The 7,498-nt window shown below is 46.2% G+C and overlaps 1 long non-coding RNA gene across 1 annotated transcript; it reads right to left on the reverse strand.

Moving 5' to 3' along the window:
- Positions 1–2,563: 2,563 nt before the first annotated feature.
- On the reverse strand, positions 2,564–7,075 carry LOC310679781. The gene is made up of 2 exons (XR_014512530.1): positions 6,908–7,075; positions 2,564–2,750 (listed from the first exon to the last, which is right to left on the reverse strand). It is a non-coding gene; the product is annotated as an uncharacterized lncRNA (long non-coding RNA).
- Between the last annotated feature and the right edge of the window lie 423 nt (positions 7,076–7,498).

The following is a 7,498-nucleotide window of genomic DNA, read 5'->3' on the forward strand; positions in this document are numbered from 1 at the left end:
ACCCCCAGTTGTAATTAGAATTGCGCTGCTATAGCATAATTATTAACAACGCAATCCTATCTATATCTCCTCAGGAGTAAGTCCCAATGAGTTTAGGGAGGCATAGGGAAGTGTGTATGCAGCCTACAAGAATAAGCAATCAAAACAATTATTTGACATGGCATTTTACCCCCACCAACTTCTTCTAAAATGCTCCACACAAGCGTACATGTCAACAAAAACGTAAAAAAATGACATGTGGCCATAGCTCAAAAACTTGACCTGACTGAGCAAAACCAATGTGATTTTTGGATTCAGCGCATCAGATTCGTCCTAAATCATCTGAAAAAACGCAGACAACAAATTTGTTGTTGACCAGTGTAATAAATCATGAAAGTTCATCAGCGTTTTAACACAAATCTCTCCCAATATTTGTGTTCATATGGAATATAAACATTTCTGGGGAGCAATTTCCTCTAACATAATGCATTTTTGAATGTGATTGTCACTCAAATATGCATTTTTACGCCACACTTACCTCAGTATATGCATTGTTATGCCCAAGAACATGGCTGGAGAACTGCTTTACAAAACCTGGAGAATTTTGAAGGATGGCCATGTTTCAGTTCTTGTTCTGGATAGTGTGAACTGGGTAGAGTCACATTTAAATGTGGACTGAATTCAGGGCCGGCCCATGCATGAGGCATGGTGAAGCAACCACCTCAGGCGGCAGGATCTGCAGAGGCAGCAGATCCCAGTGTTGATTTTTATTTCCTCCACCACCACCCTTGTTCCTGATGAACACCCTCACTTACCCTGTCTGGCCCAAAATGTCCTGGGCCAGCCCTGACTGAATTGAATCTCTCCCCCATCTGTAGTCAGGATGTCCCTTCTTCAAATCCCAGCCCTGCCTTTAGGCCACTGCACCCATGTTTCAGCTGCCTGGCCTACCACCACCTGGTTTGTGGAATGAGGTTGGAGGTAGCAGCCAAAGGATTACTGACATAGTGTATATGAAATGCTTGGAGCACTAAGGAGAATTGAAGGACCAGTGTAAACAGTGATGTCTGCACTGGTTGTTGGGAGTTAGGATTTCCTTATCGAAAATTCATTTCCAGGGCTTTTTAGACTCGTCTACCCATGTACAATGGGACGTGGGTGGCGCTGTGGGTTAAACCACAGAGCCTAGGACTTGCCGATCAGAAAGTCGGCGGTTCGAATCCCCGCGACAGGATGAGCTCCCGTTGCTCGGTCCCTGCTCCTGCCAACCTAGCAGTTCGAAAGCACGTCAAAGTGCAAGTAGATAAATAGGTACCGCTCCAGCGGGAAGGTAAACGGCATTTCTGTGCGCTGCTCTGGTTCACCAGATGTGGCTTAGTCATGCTGGCCACATGACCCGGAAGCTGTACGCCGGCTCCCTTGGCCAATAAAGCGAGATGAGCACCACAACCCCAGAGTCGGTCACGACTGGATCTAATGGTCAGGGGTCCCTTTACCCTTTACCTTACCCATGTATTATCTGAAACCAAAGGGGTGCATTGGTTGCCATATTTGAATTCTCCCCCCCCCCCAGCTCTCCTAGCCCAATAAAAGTCAAACAGCACCATCCTAGGCATGTCTACTCAGAAGTAAGCCTCACTAAGTTCAGTCATACTTACTCTCAGTGATATATATATTCAATAAATAATAATAATAGTAATAATATACAGGACTGCAGCCTTAGTTATCCTCTGTGTGGTTTAGCTGCTCTACATAGCTCAAAAAGCATCGATGCCGAGCAGGCTAATGTGCAAAAAAAGATCGCTAGGAAGGAGTAAAGCCTTCTTATCTGCAGTTGTCTTTGAGATACAGAGGTCTGGCACTTAAAAGATTTACTGAACTACTGGCCAAATAAACTACCTAATGGCTTGAATGCTCACCTTACATTTAAACTACTTTAAAGAATTTTGGGAACTGCCGTTTGCAAAGGGTGCTGGGAATTGTAGTTTGGGGGTTAAGCTACAGCTCCCAGGGCTCTTTGGGGGGAGTCATATGCTGTAAATCCGTGGCGTGTGTGTATGCAGCCATGGTTTTATGTTCCTTTGGTCTTCTTGGGGACCTCATTCAATTCAATTACTCTGAGCTTGGGTACCCAAGACGCAGGCTGAACGATGCTGGCAAAATGACTCCCGTCTCTCTGCCTACCTAGCTGACCTCAGCCTCCCTTCCTCCAGAAAAGCACACACACACACATCACCCACTGATGCTGAGTGTAAGAGGAGATGCATATCTTCCATGGGTGCCAAGCTATACACAAGATGAGCTCGCCCACCATCAGACTGTGCTGTCTTCAAAGATATAAGCTTTGCACTTTCCCTATACATCATGTAGGTGTGTGACGCCCTTCTGCCCATCTGTTACTTTGAGGCTTCCTGCCCTCCTCTCCGCCTCTAGAAATTTTCCTTAAGCCTTCACCAGAGTCTCGTATCCCAACACTGACATTTATAGGTTAACTGGATCCCTTTGCATCCCAGGATTTTTGTGACATCACATAATTGTAATAACTAGCTGCGTTGTGTTGCATCATTATAGCCTTAACCCTATAGACATCTACACGAGGCATTTAATTTCCCCACGCAAGGCTTGAAGAGGGAGATATAGTTGAAAGCCGTACAATATGCAAAGTGTTAACCTCTTCCGATTGTATCAGGATCTTCTTTGAATTTTCGTTCATTACCTCCAGGAAACGAAGTGATGATAAGCCTGACGTCTGAGATTGCCAAAGACGGAATCTGTAATGAAAGCGGGGAATGCGGTAAACAAATTCTCTTTACAAATTGTCTCATGAGGGACTGTCTGTGCCCTAATGAGGCCATGCATACTATTGAATATTTTCCCGGGCAACCCTTTCCACCTGAAAAAATAAAATAAAGGTCAGCCCATGGTCTCAGAGGAGCATGAGTCCATCCAACCACAAGGCATCAACTCAAAATCGGTTGGCCGGATCTGATCAGCCAAGGTGAAATCATGTTTTGTTTTGTTTTAATTGTAGCAACCCCCCCCCCACCCCCCACCAAAGCCTCGCTTACTGGGGTTATGCAGCGGCTTCTGGCGAGATCTCACGAGAGTTCCATGAGATCTCACAAGATCTCATCAGAACCTGCCGCAGCGACACAACCCCAGCAGTGGGCACGGTGCCTGAGGGAGCATTGCATAAGGAGCTGACAGATGAGCTGAGATTTCAGAAGAGAATGCATAAGAAATGGAAGAAAGGGGAAATCGCAAACGAAGAGTAAGAGTAATATTATTATATTAATTCAGAAGACATCTTAAGGCAGCCCTGTTCAGGGAAGTTTTTAATATGTAACGCTGTATTGTTTTTAACACTTGATTGGGAGCCGCCCAGAGTGGCTGGGGAAACTCAGCCAGATGGGCAGGGTATAAATAATAAATTATTATTATTATTATTATTATTATTATTATTATTATTATTATTGAAATTGGCTTATACCAACTGGAACAAGGAAGGAAAGAAACATCAGCCACAGCATCCTATATCATCTCTACACAAATCTGGCCCCGTTGAACTCCGCTGCTGCGTAATCATGTGATGCGCTGCCGTTTGGCACCAGGAAAGAAAGGAAGGGGAAAAAACCCACTAGGGTTTCACCAGGTGTGTTAAAAGAAGATGGCGTGTGTAACACATCACCAGATGCTTACGGCGAGATGATGTTCAACAAGAGTAGGGTGCCTTCGTTGTTCCGTTCTGAAAGAAGTCACAGGCCAGCCATCCTTATTAGAACTCCATTTTCACTTTCGACGGAGTTCAGGTAACAAGCCGGACTTTCTCTCTATTACGGAAGACCCTCCTTCATTCCAACAAAGGAAAGCTTTCCGGGGAAACTGCCCTTGCTCCGCTTCACCTAGCAGCGTGGGGGTTTGTGGCGAAAGAAGCAATTCTCACAAAGAATAAGCTGTGAAGTGCATTCCTTAAAAAGTGTTTTATTGCTGTTCCTTTTGGGGAGCCCCAGGTTGGGGGTGCTCATCTTTCCGCGACACGCCGTCCCATGTGCCACCGAGCAGGGTGACAGCTCGAGGGGGGTGGGGAGGCTGCAAATTGGTTTTTGAGATTTGAGAGAGAGAGAGAGAGAGAGATGCCATCAAAGAAAGCATCTATATATTTTGAACGCAATGGTTCAACAAGAGAGTATCAAGAACTCCGTCTGTTGATTTCGAGAGTAACTGTGTCGTTTTTAATAATAGCAAAGTTGCAAGGTAAGGGGCAATCTGTTTTGTGGTGTGAGATGCAGCTGCAGAAGCTTGTGAAATTTATGTTCACAGTGGTGACTCGTTCCGTTAATGTTTCCCCAAGCACTCTGAAATTTAATTTTGCTGTATATCTTTGGTCACCCAAAACTAGTTTGCATTGCCAGGGTTTATGCCCTAGGTCAGGAATAGCAAACCCTCAAGGGGCCAAATGTCCTCTCTGTTATGTACTGAAGTTCTCACCCTGGGCCAGCAGAGGGATACTGTAGTTTTCACTCAGGTCCACATATGCAAATAAGGGATCGAAAGTGACGTTCAGTGATTGGATAGTTACAGAAAATGGTTACTGTTGCGTTCTAGTGGAGCTCTATATAAGCAGGCTGGCTGAACCCTTCAGTTCAGTTCCGTTCTGGCCTGTGAATAAACAAGAGCTGTTTAAAGAATCGCTGTGTCGTCTAATATGTTCACCCACAACTTAACACTCTCTGTCTGGCCGTTGGGTCTCTTGCCCAGGTCATACTAGCTAGAACGACCAGTAGTCCGAGATGGTGGGAGTTGTAATCCAAAACAGCTGGAGACCCAAGTTTGAGAAAAACTGTTTTAGACCTTCCTCTTTCCACCTAAGGCCACTGCCACTACAACCAAGCAGAATGAAGAACCAGCCAATGAAAAGAGGTGTCACTGGACACCTGACCTCCCATTAGCCACATTGCTGTACTGACACGGTGCCTCACTCCTCCCTGACAGTCACCCCAGTGTATGTGAGAGAGTAAGTTACCCCTCTGGGACTAGTAAATTCTTCCTCTTAGACACTCAAGAAGTCAGCTTTTGGGGGGTAAACGAATGAATCGTGCCTCCAATTTTAACTCGGAAGAAAGTACAGCTTCTGAGATGGTGACTTAATGCCTGTTCACTTGGCTACATCAGTCAAACAAAATCATAGAATCATAGAATCATAGAGTTGGAAGAGACCACAAGGGCCATCGAGTCCAACCCCCTGCCAAGCAGGAAACACCATCAGAGCACTCCTGACATATGGTTGTCAAGCCTCTGCTTAAAGACCTCCAAAGAAGGAGACTCCACCACACCCCTTGGCAGCAAATTCCACTGTCAAACAGCTCTTACTGTCAGGAAGTTCTTCCTAATGTTTAGGTGGAATCTTCTTATTTCCTTTCCTTATTTCCTATTCCAAATCTTGGGGTTCCTTTCCACTCTGCCAAATCCCGCCCAATTCCTCCCGGGCTATCCCTCCTGGCAACCTCCTACCTATCGTCACAATCTCAGGAAAAGGGGCCCTACTGGACGCCCGCGCCGTGCAGTGCCAGATTGGGTGATCCCTGGATAGAGTTTTGAACCGAAAACCCCCCTTGCTTTTGGAAGCGGGCTCACGCACGATACACGTGTTACGTGGCACAGACCAGTGCGGCTGGGATTGAGACAGAAAGCAAGACCCCTTCCTGCCCCCTTGCTGGGCGCTAGGGAAGTTCGGAAAGAGAGCTCCAACCCCTTGCTTTCAAATGAGATGGCTGTTGCGGTGAGTCGGCTGTCTTTCAAGCCGGTTCTCTCCGTCTTACTTGGGATGCCAACTTGAATAAGATATTGGAGGGGCCCGAGTAAACCCCACTCCACATAATCAATCACATGACGCAGTACACGCACACCATTTGAATGGCAATGCCCGTCGATTTTGAGGCCCAGCCCCCTCAAATATTTTATTGGCGGGTGCCAAAAGACCTCAGCCTCTATGGTTCCTATGCTATGTTGAGAGCCAGGCCTGTTCTCCACACTGTATTGAGCAAGGAACTGGGTGGGTGGGTCATTTGTTAATTTCAGTTTCTCATTTTCCATTCTTCAGCTCTAAAAGTAAAGGTAAAGGGACCTCTGACCATTAGGTCCATTCGTAACCGACTCTGGGGTTGCGGCGCTCATCTCGCTTTATTGGCCGAGGGAGCTGGCATACAGCTTCTGGGTCATGTGGCCAGCATGACTAAGCCACTTTTGGCAAACCAGAGCAGTGCACGGAAATGCTATGTACCTTCCCGCTGGAGCGGTACCTATTTATCTACTTGCACTTTGACGTGCTTTCAAACTGCTAGGTTGGCAGGAGCAGGGACCGAGCAATGGGAGCTCACCCCGTCGCGGGGATTCGAACCGCCGACCTTCTGATCGGCAAACCCTACGTTCTGTGGTTTAACCCACAGCACCACCCGTGTCCCATTCTTCAGCTCTACATATTTTTAAATCAGTTCACATGTTCCATTAAAAAAAAAAATAGTCAGAAAAATTCATTGGCATTTTACTGAAAAATTCTCCATAGATACACACTTCTGTATCCAATCTACCTGATGTACAGACTTCCTCAGAGCAATTTCCCATAATGCAACACACTTTTGTATGTTACGGGCATTTCTGTGCACGCTTTCTGTGCATTTCTGCCCACATTACTTGGCCAGAGAACTGCCTTGAAAAATTAAGAGAAGCGCCAATCCCAGACGATCGCCGTGCTTCAGTTTCCGTGTCCACCTCTGAAAGTGTAAATTAGTTAAATGTGCCTGTTCTGAATTTCTCTCTCCCTCCCCCCTCCACATCCCATTCAGAATCTGATCTCTGAATCTGTGATCTCCTAGCATTGCGTAGACATGCACTGCATTTCACAGACATTTCCCAAATTGGACCGACTTACTTTCTGCAAGACATCTCAAGCCTGATCGAGCCGCCCGTACCGCACAACACGGACTTGGCTCCATAGATGGATGAGCTGGCAGGTTGGAGCTGCTTGCAAGTTTCTGTCACTACTATTATTTCCCAGTGCCTGCAGCCATCTACTGTCGCCACACACAGATGCTCAAGACACCAGAAGGTGCTCTACCATTGAAAGGAGGGGCGAAAGGAATGCCCAACCGTCACCATAGTAACGGAAGCGCATGCCAGGGGGAAGGTCCATGCGCAAGAAAGAAGTGCATTATACCAGAAATACGTCGCCATAACAACAATGTAACTCTGATGGGGGGGTATGTATGTATGTATGTATGTATTTGTTTATTTATTTATTTATTTATTTAAACAAATAAAATAATACAGTGGTACCTCGGGTTAAGTACTTAATTCGTTCCGGAGGTCCGTACTTAACCTGAAACTGTTCTTAACCTGAAGCACCACTTTAGCTAATGGGGCCTCCTGCTGCTGCCACACCGCTGGAGCCCAATTTCTGTTCTTATCCTGAAGTGAAGTTCTTAACCTGAAGCACTATTTCTGGGTTAGAGGAGTGTGTAAC

This window comes from Podarcis tiliguerta (assembly GCF_965153285.1).
Source record: "Podarcis tiliguerta genome assembly, chromosome: 6".
NCBI classification, from domain to species: Eukaryota; Metazoa; Chordata; class Lepidosauria; order Squamata; family Lacertidae; genus Podarcis; species Podarcis tiliguerta.